The sequence below is a fragment of the Catharus ustulatus genome, chromosome 18 (assembly GCF_009819885.2).
Source record: "Catharus ustulatus isolate bCatUst1 chromosome 18, bCatUst1.pri.v2, whole genome shotgun sequence".
Taxonomy (NCBI): Eukaryota; Metazoa; Chordata; class Aves; order Passeriformes; family Turdidae; genus Catharus; species Catharus ustulatus.
This window is the reverse complement of record NC_046238.1, coordinates 9,121,857-9,140,292: the sequence shown is the minus strand read 5'-3', so window position 1 is coordinate 9,140,292 and position 18,436 is coordinate 9,121,857.

Here is an 18,436-nt window from a genome sequence, read left to right as displayed (position 1 = left end):
TTTCTCCTTATTTATCCTCAGAGTTAGAGAGCTACTGATGTCCTGAAGCAACAAGTCTGACATTACTGCCAGAGATCTTACCTGGTAAAGCAATTCCTTTGATGTCCTTGTGGTATTTTAATTACCTTTTGGATTTCAGTGATCCTTGTGGGTGCCTTCCAGCACAGGACAGACATTCTTCAATGCTATGGTTCTACCTTCTAAACTCCTTTTCAAGGAGAAGTTGCTAATATACATTCTCTGCATCATTCTCTGTGAAGACCATATTTATTCCTTTTGGACTTACCCATCTTCTTATACAGCAACACAGAGGTGCTGGTCAGAACTGGACCCATGTTTTAGTTTGGAATCCCCTGTCCAGTCCTTTAATGCAGGATGAGCCATCTCCATCTTCTTAAAACCATGTCTCTAAAAAATCAGAAATTTGTTACTTCAGTGGACAGAGGAAAGGTAGTTATAGCAATGTAACATCAGTTCAAAATAAGTGTCACACTGCAGTAAATAGCATCAGATGATCACATATGTAAGTAAAATATTTATAGCAGTATAAACTTGATAAGTGAATGAAGCTGTGGGGATCAAACACAGGATGAAGGATCAAACATGGAACTGCATTTCACTGTGTCAGCTGAGCTTCTGCACCTGTTCATGTGCATTTTTAGCTCACCTTAATTTTGAAAAGTTACAATTTAAAATCAGTAATTACTTAACAAGTAAATGCTTAATTGTTTATTTATCATTGTTATTATTTTACATATTGCTGCTAGTGCCAGAGGTTGGGGGAAAAAAAGAGACAGAGGAAAGTATATCATAGTAGGTGTGTGAGACATGGTTGTTTAAGGAGTTAATGAAGTCAAAGAAAGCCTAAGCAAATCTAACAGAGGGAATGTAACTAACCCTGAAAATCATAATCTAAAAATCTAGTTAGAACAGGTGAGGCTGGCAGCAGGAAAGGAGTAACAGCAGCAAAAGTGAATTATACTGCAGAGCTACCTAATAACCTCTGCCACTGACCATAATATTTATTCTGTGAGCTGTGCTGACCCCAGAGAAAAAGAAGATCCCCATAGAGAGAGAGCAGAAGTAAGTATAAAATGCTCCAACTATTTAAGTATTAAAAAACATCTCCTCAAAACTCAAATGTAATTTATTCTCTTCAGCACTGCCATTATTTCCACTCTTGAACTCAAAGCCTGGCGCAAAGGAAATGACTTCTCCTTATTTTGCACAGCAAGCAGGTGGATAAATCCCTGTCCTGGGTGGAAAGACAGACTTGGGTTTAAGAGAAGGAAAGCAAGGCCAAGCTTTCAGCCATTTTGTGCAGCCGTTTCCAATGCCCTCGGACAAGCTGATCGTGTCAGTGTCTCAAGGTCCCCAGAGACCGTAATCTTATGTGTTCAGAGAGGCTTTAGTTCATGCAAGGTCAGAGTAATTGTGCATGATTAATGGTTTATCTCTTCCTGAAAGCCTTACACAAAGGCTCCAAACCAAGTTAGCCGTAATTCCATACTCCTTACAGTCCGCTTAAAGGGGCAGCATCCTATTTCCTGTTGGTGGGGCCAAGCAGGTTGACTTTATCTATCAGAATTGGAAGTGAGCCATGTGGCCTTTAAAAGAAGTTCCTCTCCCCCATTGAGATCCCAAGGAAACATGAATACACTGGGAAAAAAAATAAATAAATGAACAAATGGGGGAAAAAAAGGAGGAAAAAAGAAAGTCCAAATTCAGTCTAAACTGCCCTAAAGTCTGAAAAGACTTCTATGTAACAGTCCCCAAACCTTTTGCTGTGAGATTCTTTGGTTTTCTACAGAAGTGCTCCTTATCACATTGCCAGAGCAGGACACATTAGAATCACCTTAGAATCTCATTTTTATTCTGCAGCCTTATTTTGTTACAAAAGGATCATTTTTAATCAATTACAGCTTTGTGACCATGGGCAGCCAAATAATCTGATTAAATTATTATTTGCAGATAGAGCCCACAGATAATTCCTTAGGGATAGCTGCAAATTTAGCCCTTTTTTGTTTCCCAAAGCATTAAAGCACACAATTGCCCTGAATGCATTGTGCCTTTTGCTGGAGCTTTCAACTGCCTGTTTTCAGACTAGGGAGCATTTGTGAGCTGCTCGTTCAGCTCCTTGGTGACACACAGGGTGTAATTGGGCACCTAAGTCATAGGCTGTTGTTTCTGCCCTCTGAGTGGATGTGTGTGCAAAGCCCTTTACCCAAGAGAATAGTGAAGAGTTTTGTTCACATACCAAATCCTCCTTGCTCTCTAAGATGTTCAGATCAAACACCACATTCTCTGTGGTTTTACGCAAATCAAAATCCACACACATCAAGTTTGTTCCCTAACAGCAAACGACAGGGATCACAAACATGGATGAATACAAACAGCAGTTGGCAGCTCAAATACACTTTTGTCTTTTGTAAATGCAGTTCCCACTAGCAAAAGTTTTGATTTATCTGGGAATTTGAAATGTTATGTTATGTCAGAGGGAGGAAAAGGCATCCAGTGTGGTTAAACTTCCACACAGCAATAACAGGAGTTGCCCAGAGCTTACGGAAAATGAGCCAGGAAGCTTCTGGAAAGGCAACATTGCCAGTCAAAGGCTGCTCAATCCCACTGGGCCAGTGTGTCAGGAACACACTAATTTCACAAGGCGGAGGAGCTGAACCTTGTCACCAGCTGCCTTGAACACCTTCCTACCCAGCAGGAATGGACTGGCTGAACACTGCAACCAGAAGATAACTTGGATGAAAAAGAATCATGACCTCAAATGTTTTGCTTTCAGAGGAGAGGTAATATCAGACACTGGACTGCACAAGAGGAGATGCCAGCAAGCTGGGGAGATTGGCTTCTTGGAAAGACTTCCCATGGGAAGCAAGGTAGAGTAAAGCTGGAATTTTCTGGACAGATCACACCAAGAGTACAGTAGCAAACTGACAGGAGGGAAATGGAATGTCTCTGATCTTAACTAACTCAGAAAAATTGAACACTAACATGGAAATAGCAACACACAAGTAAGGGTTAATATCAAGGAAGAGCATATGAGGAAGAGAAAAGCATCGGGGACAGAACTGCAAAACAAATTACATGCACCACATATAAAAAGCAGAAAAGAAAAAAATAAGAAAGTCATCAATGCCTTCTTTACTTCCACATTCACTAAAAGATTAATGGTGACTCAAGGTAATTTTTCCTATCAAGACAAAGACACAGTCCAGAACAAAGACAAAGCAGGTTAAATAACACTTCTGTCAGTACAGCCTAACTGGGGGGCCTGTGTGCTAAATCCTCTTTCCCCAGAGAGAAAAGAAAACATCATAAATTATCCAAGCTGTGGAACAGATTCTATGCACAGGGCTTGGATCACCACATGCCCATAGAGCCATGAACTGGAAATGGCAGCAGGCCTCCTTTGATAATAACAGGCTCTGGGGAGGGAACAACAAAAATTCTAGACCTTGTGGAAGCTCCATTTGGGTCACCCTGAGCTCCCCACCCAGACTGGCCTGAACCAAATCTCTGATCAGCCCAGATCGCTCAGCAGCAGGCAGTCAAGACTTTGGTCTGATAAGCAAGACGTGGACTGAGCAGATTCACCAGAACAGCGACTCAGGAATCCTGGACTGGCTTTCAAGTCCCCCATCAGAGCAGCTGGGAGGTTTGCATGTGACAGTGGAGGACCTGGCAGCACCATGCAGGGTCCCAGTGCAGCCTCGGCTCCAAACACAGCGCTAGAGCTCAGTGTCACCAGCAGGCACTGTCTGCTGCGTGGTCACACCCACAACAAATGGGGACCTGCCATGCCACATCTCCCTGGCTCAATAGCTGTAAAGTCAGCATGTGATGCAGAACAGATTCAAAGAAGAAAATCCCTGCTTGCATCTTCAGCACACATTTTCTGAAGCAGAACTGAAGATGTATCAGCTGGCCACCTTTTACTCTTTGCAATACTGTGAAGTAAATGGGAGAGAAGCCTATCCATGCACTGCTATGAACATTCCTTGGAACAGCAGCAAACAACCCTGGCTTGAGATGCTATGTCCTTTCCAATATGGTACCAATATATCTTTAATAGCTTTTTTTCAGTTTGGTTTTTTTTTTTTTAACTGTTACAGTTACCAACCATTTGAACAACCTAACTCACAGTTGCCATGGAGCCTGGGCCTCAATTTCTTTTTCTTCTTGTCTCTTTGGGGTAAAGTAGATTTTTATGCCAGATTAAGCAAAGTGCTACTCTTCTTTGATCTACAGTTCAGGCCTCAGTCCTGACTGGAGAAGGGAAAAATAATTCACCAGGGTGCTCCTAACTTAACTACAGCCAAAAACACTTGGGTTTCCAAGGTTTCCCCTATTTCCTTTTCAGTAGGGACATCAAGAAACAAGTAACAAGTTAAATATGTTGAAATACATTTCTGGTTTGCTCTTCATTTCTTTCCCATTTGCTCTCTTTCTCTACAAGTAGAACCTGAACAAATACTGACCTTAGAAAAGTGCCAGCATGAACCATCAGAAGGTGTATAAAATACTTCTAAGTTATTTCATAACCACAGTATCCTAACCCTCAATGCCCCTTTTCCACTTTGTTCCTTCATGCCGCTCTTCAGCATAAGACAGACTGTAGAATTTTTTAACAAATATTTCTGACACCACATCTAAGAACATCTGTAAAGAACAGGAAAACTCTAGAAAGCTTAATTGAGTCTGGTGTAATGTCAAATGACAGACCTGTTCCTCAGTATTTATATTTAGCTTCAAACTCCGTTAATTAGCATTCAGCAATGTCTGTGTACTTTTAAAACTGTAATAATAGCAACAGCTGTAGCTGAAATGAAAATTTCCTCAGTTCAGACCTTAACTAAGTCAGGCAGAATAGTGAAGTTCTAAGATAACAAGGATAAAGTCATCTGAAGTCTAGCAAGTGAATGACATGTGCTTACTCGTGACAGAATTAACAGTAAAGTCTGCATAACTTCAGAATATAAACAACACCAGGTGCTTAAGTAGCACTTAGCCTGGTGTTAATTATATCTCATGAGCTCTGTCTTTCAGCAGAAAAGTTTCCAAGAAATCACTCTCCAGTGGCACCAGAGGATTTGGAAACAGCTAGTTAGTACCTTAGAGAAAAAAAGGATTAAATTGTGCCTCAAAACATCCAACACAGGCTGCTGCAAAGCCATTCAACTAAATCCAGGGCTTTTTACAATCATTGTGAGTGGGACACTGATAGAGTTAGAAGGACAAAGCTGAGAAACAAAAGTAGTCATAGTTATGAGAGGCAAAAGTAGGGAAACTAGATCAGAAGCCAGGCCTTCTGTAGCCCTAAATTTCTTTTCTCCCACTAGTTCTGCTCTTTATAGAGTTACAGACCTCCTTGTGTAGCCTGGCCTGCTTTCTAGCTCAGCCAAAACACATATTCCAAATATTTCAGTCCTTCCTGTGAAATAGCTCAGCTGCTGCTAGGCCTGAGGTAAACCCACCTCCTCTTCTCCCATAAATAAATGATTGATATTGGACACCAGACAATTGATTTCAACCCAGCAGTTCATTACTCTGTAAGTGGGAAGAACAGTACATCAAACCCCAACCCACACCTACAAAACAGAAAACTGACCCAGCCTGGGACTCTATCCAGGACATCAGAAGATATTTTTTTTCTCTATTAGAATACTCAGTATGCAATGCAAAATTAGTTAGCTGGGGTGTTCTGTGCTTTTTTAATTAAAAGGAACAGTCATGCAATGCCAAAAATTGACTTTTGGAGGGATTTGAGTGATATGAGTAGCTGTTGCATTCAACTTACCTGAGCCTACAGACAAGTGATACATAGAGTAAAGGACATCAGCAGATTTGGGTTTTTACCCCATTCCTGTATGCATTTACTTGGTAGAACTCATCAACTTTGAAAATGTAGTTTACAGCCCCTGAGCTCAGCTGTGCAACCTGGAAAGTGGAAGTGTGGAATGGCAGCAGCAGCTGCCTGGGCCCAGGGAAGGCTCATGTCTCTCCAGACATTCAGTCACACCTGTCTGAACATTGTCATTCAACCTTCCCTTCACAAGAGTGTTCTCACCTGCTCAGAGGGTCTCACATCATCCTTCTTCCACAGGGCCAGCAGGATAATGAGGGTGTGCAGAATTGCTCTCATCAGTAAATGCCTCAATCAGAAAAAAAAAATAAAGTTACTGCACCTAAAATCATGGGAAAATAAATGAACTGAAAGAGTTGCATGAACACCTGTGCTAGTAACAGCCTAGAAAAAATGGGGGGATTTTGAGATGCCGTGTTCCCAGGAAGTTTCAGTGGTTTACTAAATAGAAAACACCAGCACTCCAAAGAAATTCCTAACTATTTAACTTTGGATTCCTTTAGCTGGTATATTCCTTTTACAGTTTCACCCAAATCCAAACTCCTCCTATCTCCCTAGGTATTAAAATAGGACAGGTTGAACCTACTGAGCAAAGTAGCTATTCCCTAATATCTGAAGATACTCTCCAAGGAGATGGAACATGGACCACACTTTGACACATGACTTTCATGGGACACCAAACACTGCACAGACAGATTTTGTTTTGCATAAATATATGGTACAGAAAGGAACTGGTTAACAAGAACACAGGAAACTCCTTACAAATTGGTAGTGATGGCAATTTCCTGCAATAACTTAGAAGATTTTCACTTGCTTGGTTGGGTTGGTAACTCATATCCTTAGGTTGAAATTCAAGAACCTCAAGTCTTGACACACAATCCAGTGATTAATAATATAGACTGTGTGTACAAGAATGTGAAATATATGGGACCAAATTCAGGGTATACCTACACTAGATGTAACATAAATGCCTTTCAGACAGATTTTTGGTTTCAATACACTTTTGGAAGGTTTGTTATTGGAGAAGAGGCTTAAAAAGTTGACCATTCAAGAAAAGCTACCACTACAGTCAACGAGAGTTATGTCCAGCTGCAAAAAAAGAGCTGAGCAAAGACTAGGATTCAGAATGGGATTTTTCAACATCACTCAAATGATACAGGGCTATGGAATGATTTTTGGAGGCAGAGAGGGCATTTCAGCATCCTACTCCTATCAAGCTTTCTTAAGAAGGTATAAGTTATTGATCTGCCGTTTGTAAATTTGCCTAATCCCAAACCAAGTAAGCACTTTTAAAAGATCTAATGTGAGCCTTTAGCTGTACAGGTAAGTCCTATGTGGTTATCAGGAAGCACAATACTGGTTTTCAAAAGAATAAACTACACTGAGCACACGTCAAGTGCTGAGATCTTCTGAAAATTCAGGCACTTGATTCTGTTGTCAAAATGTAAACCTGACAAACTGCAAACATTTTTCAAGCAAAGATGTGAAGATCTGTCTCTGACCTCTGCCAAAATCCATATATTATTGACTGAAATCAGAGGAGAGGTTAAAAACAAGGGCATATGGATGAAAACATTCTTTCATTTTCTTGGTCTTTACTAAAGCACAGTTTTAGTTGATTTTTCACAACAGAGATGCTTCTGTGTTTAAGGACAGAATAGTGGCTAGAATATAGTATAGCTGAGGCAAATAGGAGGAGAAGGAGGCAGGAAAACACCCTGAAATCACTGTTGTGAACCAGACGCTTCCACCTCACAGCCTGACACGAACCACACGGTTTGATGGCCAAAGGGCAGCATGTCATGCTTTAGTGTTGCATTTTTCTCCCCCATGGCAGTGAGCTGCATTACAATCTGTAAAGTAGTAAACCCACAGAGACCATTATAAATAGTCATGGAATGCCCTGGAGTGACTGCAGCAGAGCTGGAACTGTGCCTTCTGAGCCCCTCAAGGAATTTCAGCTTCAGCTTAACTGTAGAGACATCACTTATCCTAGCAGCTGAGTATCTAGTAGACAGGTAGATGTGGGCCTTCACACAAGATGTGACAAGGTGTACAGCTGCTTCAGTGAATCCATGTTTGCTGGGATGAGGCTTTAGGGGCCTTCAGCTCCTGAAAACAGCAGTCATCTCTGTGCCATCTCATCTGCCCAGTCTTCCTTCTATAGAGAACCATCCCCTTGTCCAAGGCAGGAGGCAAGAGCTGAGGCCCAGCTTAGGGGATCACTTGGAAAACAAGCCTAAGTCAGCACTTCTTCCCTGCCCCATGGACATGGTTCCTCACATGGACTCCACTGAAAATGTTCCCAGCCCTCACAAACAGCCAAGATACACAAACAGTGTCTCTCCTGCTCCATGGACAAGGGCTTAGGGAGGTGCCTAAGTCACAACACCTGCAGCAAAACACTGCTGCAGTTCACAGGCACTGCCTCCCTCTGGAACCCTGCCAATTCCCACCCTCTAATACACAGCTGGACCTCAAACTCCCTCCAGATGCATGTGGAAATGTCATTTGTCCTATTGGGTGCCAGGAGTAAAACACAACCTTCAGCTCTGCTCTGCCCACAGTCCTCATTCCTGCTCTTTTTAAAGTTCTACCAAGGTGGCAAGAGGCACTTTCCATCTGCTGGTTAAGGTACAGGAATACACATCTCCTTTGAGAAGCCCTCTTATTTCTCTTTTCCCCCATTGCTCATTTCAGTTTCTACCATACACTGCAGCTACAAGAGCTGCACAAAGTTCAGTTCTCTCACCACTGGTGTTTGTGTCATCAAGCTTCTTCTCCTGCACAATCAGCCTAGAAACTCCTCCCAAGGCTTTCCTGGCTTTATGGGCAATAATGGCTATTCAATACAGGGGAAAAACAGCAACTGAAGAACCCTCCCAGCATCTAAAAATTATCTCACATTCTCATAAAATCAAGGCTGACTGACCACAGTTTTTTTCCCCCCAAAAATCCACTTGGCTCTTATTTGTATTATTTACTGCTCAAACTTGCATGATTTGATGCTCTGCTTTACTCAAGTGTTCACAGAACTTATTCATGTACCAGGTTTGTTGTGAGACCTCAGGCTGTAGCTTCAAGCAGCCCAACTTTCATTAAGTTTCTGCCTCACCTGCAGTGTAAAAAAGAGCAGTGCAGGCCCTACCTGCCTCTAGAAAGGGTGGTGCAGGACCCAGCTGCCATGGTACCTCAGCGTGCCTTGCAGAGCAGGAATTGTTGTTCCTCAGCTGCATAACTCACAGATAGGTTCTGTGGTGCCAGCCCAGTACTGGAATGACACAGTGGCAGACTGGGCAGTGCTGTGTCTCCTCCCTGAAGGAAAAGAAGAGAACTGCTTATCCCTGTCCTTTTCAGGAGCACAGAACTGAGATGGCTCCTCTCCCTGTCAGGATGCAGAGGCAGGGTCAGGCAGGTTTGCAGCGCAGTGCCTTTGGCTCCTGTCCCAGCTGAGTGGGGACACAGTGGCTGTGTGAGCCCACAGCCATCCCGGGCCAGGGCTGCTGCCTGTGCACGGTCTGAAGTGCTGCAGCAGCTAATTCCTTACAGCTTGCACTGCTGAGCCCTCGCCGGGGCAGACACTTGGGCGCCCCTGTACAGTTAAAGATCACAGGCCTTGATAACCTGGCTCTTTGATTTATGACAGCCCAGACCTTAGTGATCACCTAATGAGGGGAACCTGGAGTGTCAACCTGTTTATTAAATACCCAGAACCAGCTGTAGACCCAGCCAAGGAAATAACTTAATCATATTTCTCATTTATTTTGTGTATCCCTCTCACTCCCTGGCTCTCCCCATTCTCTCCTCAGTTCTGCCTGGCTCCCTCTTTTCATCTCAGAAGGGGAGGGATTTCGGACAGGTCATTTACGGAGACTGTCAGGGGGCCAAAATGTTTGCGATTTCCTACTGATTTCTTAGGTGTTTAGAAGTTAATAATATTCAGCACCTCATGATTCTTTCCTAGATGTCAAACAAAGACATGAAAGGCAAGCAATCCAAGACGAAAGGCGGGGAAAGGAGGGAAAAGGATGGAGCAGCAGAGGCAGTAGAAGAACAATTTTCCCTTTCCCCACCGTTTTAAAGAAAGCTGCATCCAAAAAACCCGAGCCTTAGTACTAACACAAAAAAGGAGCACATTAGTCACGCAAAGATATTTCTATTGCTTTAGTCAGACAAAAATTTCCTTGCTCTTCTATTTTACACCCAGAGCAATACAAACTAAGATCCAAAAGGCAAAGATTGAACCTGTAAAACTACATTTATGAATTTTCTATCCCAGTCTAGGGCTCTTCCTTGCCAAATCCATTTGAGTATTTGGGTTTGTTACATTTTTGGTTTGTTTTTTTTTTTTTTTTAACAACTTAGAAGAAACACAAAAAACACGAGTAACTAAAAGAAAATTTTAAAAATCACAAAAATCACTGTATCCATCTACCTGATAGGACACAACTCAGAATCTAGAGGTAAAAAAGATACCCAATGTTGTGATTATATCAGATATTACAAATAATCTGGGTAACTCAGACACAGATCTAGGGCACAGAGCAAGTGCAGTTCTCTCTGTACTGTCATATTATTGTGAGGTTATAATCATTAAGACTTTAATAAAGCTCAGCTATCACCAATTTAAGTGTTTTCATTTCTCTTTGACCACAACAGATCACTCTCTTGAACTCAGCAGAGTATTAATCAAAAAAGTACATCTCTTATCCATGAGCAGAGCTTCTGCTCCCCCACAAGATGAAGCTGGGCCCAGCAACTGTGAATCCATCTCTGAATAAGCCTGTCTGCCACATCTGGAAAGATAAACCTCAAAATCTGATGCAATAAACACCCTTCTTTATAAATACTTTGGTGAAACATAAATGTGCAGAAAGCTCTCAGATACCTTCTCTGATCCATACAGGACAATGAATCAGTCCCTATCTATCCCCTCTGCTGTATTCACAAAGGACGAGGCAGCTGATAGAGAGCATCAGGAAAATCCAATATTTAGTGCTCTTAAACAATAGTTCCCTACGTTTTACTCCACCCCAAGCAGCAGTGTGCTATTTGAATTGCAATCAGAACTGTTCTGAGAGCTGGAGCACATTTGTTCATCCCAGTCCTGAGGTCAGCGGGGCTGCAATACTGCAGGGGCAGTTCCACAGCCAACACAAGCCACCAGAGCCCAGGGCCAGCTGCTTGGAGGAAAGGCAATACCTGCCGCTGTTACCACCTGAGAAGCCAAAAGGAGAGGACTATGGGATGACACAGCTTTTGAATTGCAAATGTCAGATAAGTATCTTCACTTCTGGCCCAGCAACAATCAGATAACAGCCTGAGGTCTGGGCTCACCACACAGGACCTTGTTCCTGTTCCTGCCTTCCCTTCCATCAAAAACTAGGAGAGCAGGAGCTGGCTCTTCAGGGAAGGAGAAAGGGGCCTGAATAGCACCTTCTTTTTGAGTAGAATTAGGATGCTTCCAATAGTACTTTCCAGAGCCTTCAAGCAAAAACCTTCTCCATCTTTTCACAGTGACCAGGTGAGGTCACAGACTGAGCTCTGCGATGTCCTCTGTGGGTGAACTAACAGGGATGGAAAAGAGATGATTCCTTCTTGTTGGCAGCTGCAGAAGAAACAAACCTCCTGATGTGCCAATCCTGCAGATCTCTGAGTGAGCTGACAAGACCTCCAAGAAGTCAGGTTTATCAGAAGTTCTTTCCTCATCCTTCCAGGCTCAACGTTTGCAGAATTAGCCTAAGACCTCAAGTGGTGCTATTTACAGAGGCTCCACCTTCATGGGATGCTTTTTAAACGTATCAGACACCCAATCTGAGTTGAACAATTGCAATTCCAGCCCGTGGTATTTCAGTTGTCCCCTTTCATCTGTCCTGAGGCAGCACTCACCTCAGCATGTACCTCTGTCTCCTTGTGCCTCTTCTCAGGCCTTCCCATCACACCATTAACTGGCTTTTGCAACTCAAAGGAGGAGCTCAGTTAGGCTCCTCTTAAGAGCCCGAGATTGACAGGTTTACCAATTCAATCCCCTGCCTACTGTCACAAATGAGTGCTTCAAGCTACCAAGTTCGTGCACCCTCTAGACTACACAAGAATCTGCCTACAGCTCCCCCACATCTCCCTGACTTGCACTGGCCAGCAGAGCCCATAAGGGCAGCCCAGAGTGCACTTTCTCTGGTTCTTTATCCAGCCTGCTTGGAAATGACGAGGAAATGCTTTGGGTTGCTGCAGACTGTTCCGATTTTTAGCTTCAGAAACCTTAACGCTTTGCTTGGTTTCCTTTTATCTGCCTCTTTATCTGTTTAAATTTAGCCTGGTTCCTCTCTGCTGTTTCCCAAGTCTGAGCCAATATCTGTTACCCAGTAGCCAAAGGGGACCTTTCTCTGCCACTTTCCTTCTTCCTTCAGCTCTGCTCATTCTCTCACAGGAGCTGAGGCTCTCTTGACCCAAAACCACGATCCTGCTGGCAGCTGCTGCTACCGGAGGTAAGATGTCTTCAAGGCATGACATCAAGGAGTACTGCAGAAAATAGAAGCAAATCCTAAAGGCTGCCTGTGTCTATATAATTTATTTATTTAATTGATATGCTCTCAGCTTTCCTTAATAGAAATTGTCAGAAGCATCCAACAGATGAGAGTACTGCCAGTCTCTTGCTATTCACTGAGTCCCCCAGAGCAGGCAGGTAGCAGATGGGGATGGGAAGAAATTGCTAACTGCCCTTATTGTGTGGAAATGAGCCTGCAAGCACTTGCAAGAAGTATTTCAAGGCTCAGCTGAGAAATAATAGCATGGACATTGCAACAAGCAGCTGAAGTGGGAAACAGGAGCAAAACAGGTCTGTGTTGAGAACAGACTTGAAAGGAAAAGAATGTACCCAGTGGCTGCTGGCATGAGGAGCAAGCCCTGGGGGTGGCTCTCTAGCTGGGTATATGGGAGGGGGACACACAAAGGAGTTGTTTTCCTTCTCTCTGAGGAGCCCGGAGCCAACCTGACTGGCAGCTGTCACTCAGCCCCTGTCTGCTGTGCTCTCTTTCACTCAGACGCCCTGGCTGGCATGGGAAAGAGCAGGATGTGTAGGGAAGGCACTGCAGGCAGCTGCCTCGGCCGCTCTGCTCTCAGCCCCGGGACAGGCGGGACACGCCCGCAGCACCCCGAGCTGTCGGGGCCGCTGTGCTGTCACCGGACAGTCACAGCTCGGCACGGGGCTGTCACATCACCATGGCTCCAAAGGAGCAGCAGGGACGTGCCTTCCCTGCGCCCTGCCCTCTGCCCTGACTGCTGCTGACCGTGCTGTAGGCTAAGGGAGCTTTGGGGGTACTGTGCCCACACTGTCCCCCCTCACAGACACTCCTCGGGGGTGGAGACCAGCCTTAATTTTACCCACATCCATTTCTGTTTAAAGCAAGCTCTTGTCACCAGTTCCCTGCACGATGTAATATTCTGTGCGACATGATCATGGATCATTGTCATGTTTTAATTCCTTAGCAGCCCTATCAGGAGAAAGGATTTTTCAGACTAGGTGGGGATCTGTTGCAACAGTTCTCTAGCAATCAGATCTAAGATAGCCATGCCGCAGGAGCAGGACAAAGAACTGAATCTTTACAACTGAACATGAAGGATATCTGTTAAAAATCTTACTTTCTTTTCCCCCTCTGCCAGGCAGAAAAGCAAATGCATTCTCTTGTTAACATCCTTTCAGAACAGCAGAAAAGCCATCGGGGGGCTGCAACTGGGGAAAAAGAACTTCGGTGGTTTGGCTGCTTGCATGACTTGCAGTAGTGGTGCTGGTGCTTTCCTTGGAAATTTCCAGGAAATTCAGCCATTGTTTGATAGTGAAAAGGTCCTCATCCAGTAGCACAGACCTGAAACTTCCTACAGAGCTTTAAAAGCATGAGGCACATTCTCCCTTGTCCTCAGAGCCTTCAGTTACAAGCAAAGGCAAGGAGCATCTTGCACAAATTACTTCAGCTACTCTGGCACAGAAGTCCATTTGGGCCGGATGTCTACCCATTTTTCCTTTCTCTTACTCCATTAACTGATGCTCCCTTTTCTCTTTCACCCCTAACACCTTGTTTGTTTTGTTTCCCCCCATTCTTCTATGTTGAACATCTTGTCCTCACTGCTAAATACCCTGTACTCCAAGGGGTAGCGCTGAAATCCCATTTTCCTCTGTCACATTTGGTTTTGTTATTGCATAACAAAAGTAAAGCACACTGGATGTCAAGCAGACCAACAGTTTCACTCCAGCAACCCCTTTCTGTTTACTTAATTTTGGCAAGGCAGCATTTTCAGAAATACCCACAACACTCTGACCTTCAGCGAGACTGAGCTGGGCTTCAAGGTAAGATATGCTCTCCTAAAGATCATCTCCACAAAGCCATAGGGCAGCTTGAGACTCAGACCTTGGACCAACCTTCTTATCTCCACTAGTCAGTCACTTTGAAGTCAAGAGGAGACAGGTCTAACTCATTCGGTGCTTTTGTAAAGATCACCAGGCATTTCAGATATCTACACAGCTCTGTAAATCTGGCCCCGAGGCTCAGACCCTCCAAAAAGGCGCCTAAAGCTTCCAGCCTTCAGTGCCTTCAGTGGAAGATCGGCACCTTAATACGTTTGTAAATCCAGTGCTCACGCCTAAATCACCTTTAAAAATGGTACAAGGTGAAAGTCAATACCGCAGCGCAGCTCCCAGGGCAGAGGTCCCTAAGCTGCTAAATCCCTGCCAGCCCGGCCCTGCCTGGGTGCGGGGATCCCGCAGAGCCCGGCCACATTAGCAGGATACCGCATTCCCCCTAACAAGCCCCACCTGCTAAAGACTTGCCCTGAGGCTCCTGTGTCACTTAGGTGCTTTTAAAATGTTGCCCTTCAACTAAATCCAGCTCCCAAATCAGTCTAACGACAATTCTGCCCCCTTGGCTTCGCTTCTCAGACATTTGTGTGGCTGGAATTCACTCACATAAACATCGGACTTGTTTTTCTCCTGCATGTCCATGCATAAATCAAGGTATTTGCCCATGAAACTCTTCCTCAACCAATTTGTTTGTAAAAACACAATTACTTGGGGGGGAGTCCCAACAAGCAAAAATTCAATGCAAGCTTGCTAGGAGGCTAATAAATTTGACTCGTTTCAGTCTTTCTCCCTCAGCCAGGAAGGAACCCAGCTATTTTTAAATCTGGATTCATGTATGTAGCCAAATATAATGTTCTTTCTTCTGTGAGAGAGAACAGGAAAAGATTTTAAATGTCTTAACATTTCCTAGACCAGCTTATCTCTTGTCACTCTCCCCAAGAAAACCTCACTGTCTGCCTTGTCTGTTTAGACGGTAATTTTTTTCTTTTAGGCCTGAGTTGTCTTTTATTATGTGTTTGCACAAAGCCTGTACAATGAGAACAGCCCCCTCTGAACACTGCTGCTGGAATAATAAGCCTGTGCTGGGGGTGTATAAAGCAACAAGATCCTGTTTCCCAAAGGGCTAAGCATGTAGGTCTAGGTCCAAAAAGTAAATTAAAATATCAAAAATAAACAAAACCAAAATTGAGAAGAAGGCTTTTCAGAGATGGAGAGGTTAGGTGCACACACATCTGATTTCCTTGGCCCCCAGCATAGAAGCTGTCTTTACTCTGTGGCCTTGTTCCCATACTTGGGGTAAACAAGTAGTTTTGTACTTTTTTGGATTGTGTCCCACAGTCTGGCAGAGTGATAACCACCAAAGCTGATGCATGCAGAGCGAATGCCGAGACATTAAGGCAGCCAGACAGAAGCTTTTCAAAACACATCATTATTAAAGAGAGGTGTGGGTGGGAGGAGATTTCAGATCAGAAAGACACACCCAAGGTTACCACATTGTGTTCTAATTTTAACACTTCTTACGACCCAGCAGCAGTACCTCTCTGGCTTCAGCTCATAATATCTCCAAATCCAGGAAGCCATTATGATTCTCCAGGGTCAAAGGTTGCTTGCATTGTAATTCGCTTCCTCCTTTGGAGGTTTAATTTTGGAAATATTTCTAATTGCCATTGTATGTGACATCGTCTTTCAGATAACCATGGAATGAGTTTTCTATTTGTTGGCTATGACTCAAGTATCCAAAACAAAAAGAAAAAGCAACCCTGTACTTTCTTTGGAACAATGATTTAGGAGTGACACAGACCTCGCAGAGGCTGTTCCACAGTCCCAGTTATCAGCTCTAGGACTGGGAGAGTGGTGCCTCCCATACCCAGGGAGTGAGGACTACACAATGGACACACTGTCAGTGAGTTGGAACAGCCTTCCCAGGCATCCCAGGTCTCTGGTGTAATTAGTGAATGTTCCCTTCTCAGCAGCTCTGAGCAGTGCTCATGGCTATATGGTGCTTAGTTCTCCTTCTGGTCGTTAATGCCTGTATGTACCTAATGACTGTATCTGCCACGTTTATATAGGCTCCTCTCCCCAAACAAATCCCCTGACTTTGCTCTGGCCCTACCTCCTCCCCATCTTACTTTCCATAGCCTCCTTCTCTGAACTCTTACCTCTTCTCAGTATCAGTCTGACCACAAGCCCCCCTTCCATTCCATTCCTACCCATAAAGACCTTCCAGCAGCACCTGCTCACACTGTCACAACCCTTAGGGTGATTGATGCTGCTCAAGTGGAAAATGGAAGAGAGAGAATACGTTATCCAAACAAAATGCATCAGAAATTTAACAGGTCTTGTCTAAGTCCACAATGATTTTTAATATCTTATTTTCCCCTTATTTCCTACACCAGCAACTTGACAGTTTTGCCACTGGTCTTTATTGTTCAGTGACACCACAAAAGTTTGAGCGCACCATGCAGTGAGCACTGTGCGAACTCCTACAACACACTGGGACCAGTGGGTGCTGTTACAATTGCTACATGTAAAGACAAGTCAGGCTATAATATATTTGAGCAAGAGTAAGGAAATAAAAACTGGATTATTACAAGGTAATTTTTTTTTGTTCCGCTCCTAGTCAAGATTTAATGGTTTGGTCAGAGAAAATGCTTCAGTCTCTGCAAGCGTTCAAGTGCAATGGACTAAATCCTTCCAGACCAAAAAAAAAAAAAAAAAAAAAAAAAAGTAAACCGCCTTTTTGGATTAACAGCTCCCAGCATGCCAACCCCAGCAGTCCACCCAGTCATGCTGTTGGTGTGGAGGACTGTCTGTAAAGGAATTGAAACACTTCCAGCCCTGTTGACACTGTGAACCAAAAGCTGGGGGTGGGGTGTGGAGGAAGTGTTAGAAGTCAGAGTCTGCTGGAGAAAGTGTGAACAAGCCAATTAAATCCCAACACTTGTGGACAAAGAAGTCTCTTAGGAAGAAGGAGATTAGCACCTCCTATTCATCAAGAGCAGCAGATTTCTGCGGGCTGGAGAACTGCCTGGCCGATCTCAAGGAGCCACGAGAGGACCAAGGGCCCTGCTGTCATCTGGGGTGGGTGTGCTCACCCCCTCCCAGCAGAACGGGGCCCTCTCATGTTTTTGACCTTGCCTTTTGCTTGAGAGTGCGTAAAGAAACACGGTTGTTGAAATCACTGCCACACTGTCACTGTGGCTTTGTCAGGCTTGCATTAACAATGCCTGATGCCTTCACCAGCCGTGCAGCCACCTTCATCCATCTTTCTTCAAGCCTAGGATTGATACAACAAAACAGCCAGCCACAAGCACCTCAAGTATTCAAACCAAGCTGGACCTGGACCATTGATCCTGGCCCATTGTGGATCCAGAGACCGCTTGAAGCTAGGTCAAAAATCACTATGATTTGTGCATTAAGACTATGCTGGATCTAAAACTCCAGAAAGACCCTGTGGACCTGCAAGTTGGGCACTTAAAGGTCCCAGTTTAAAAACAAAATCATGAGAGTCGTGGCACTGGGTGTAGTATTCCTGGACAGTAAAAACCAAATCACGTAAAATTTCTCAGCTGGGACATTGTAAATGAGGTGCCCAAAGTACTGGGAACTGCTGAGCTCTTGGACATGCTTCACTTTCAGGTACATTTCATTCCAACAGGACAATTCCCAGGATTATACACCTGACAGCACCCTGTTGTTCACCACTACAGTGTTTTATAAGCTGGCACTTGCCACTTGTTTACACAATGGCACTTGCAAATGTAACCCCAGGTTTGAGGAGGTTCAGTAAAACCAGAGCTCTAAGAGGAACAATTCCATGTTTACCCAACCAAAGAAAGCTAACAGAACATGAAGAAATGATGTTGTTAAAACAAAAGAAAATACATACTTTTTGTAACTAGAGAGTAAGGTGAAAAACATGGCCTTTTGAGATTCCTACTCCTCCCTTCTTTGCCTTTTGATTTCCCAGTAGCCTTAGGCTGCCTAATGCCACCAATACAGAAAACATTTTAAAGGACCTTCTCTTTTCATTCATTATTTCCACTGAGTGTGCATATGCCCTAAACAGTCATTACCCAGATGAGACTGTGTAAATGAGAATCCAAAATTCATACATAGGTAAATTGATGCACCTTAAAAATAACTGGACTTTCATTTGACTCAGCTCAATGACCAGAAACTGTAAATTATCTCCAAGTGCTCCAGATCAG